We start from the raw sequence: 482 nt of genomic DNA on the forward strand, positions 1-482 counted from the left end.
CGGAGGGAGCAGCCAGGGCACAGGAATGCAGGAACACGGGGAAAGTTCTTGGTGCTCTACCCCCACACCCCCCATTTCAGCACTTCCCTAGTGACCTCCGGGTCCTCATGGGGTCTCCCCTGTGGCTGCTCTGTGCATACTTCCTGCACCCCACAATCCACACCTTTCCTTTCCCTGCTCCAGGGCAGCTTACATCGATCGGTCGCCCATGATATGCAGAGGACCAGTGAGAGGCTGTGCTTGAGTCAAAGGTGGGCACTGAACACAGTCCCAGCCCCCAGGGGCTCATAACCTGGCGAGAGGGAAAGAAGAGCACCCACATTCAGGAGAGTCAGACGGTGGCATGGGAGCTTGTTGCCGTCCCAAGCACTGTAAGGTCTTCTGTAAGGTCGCTGAACTTCATAGTCTGTCGTGCACCGTCCTGTGGCCTGCAGTTACTGTGCCCGTCATCCCAGCGTAGCGGACAGCACTGCCTTTCACTC

Source organism: Galeopterus variegatus, unplaced genomic scaffold (genome assembly GCF_000696425.1).
Source record: "Galeopterus variegatus unplaced genomic scaffold, G_variegatus-3.0.2 Scaffold11319, whole genome shotgun sequence".
NCBI classification, from domain to species: domain Eukaryota; kingdom Metazoa; phylum Chordata; class Mammalia; order Dermoptera; family Cynocephalidae; genus Galeopterus; species Galeopterus variegatus.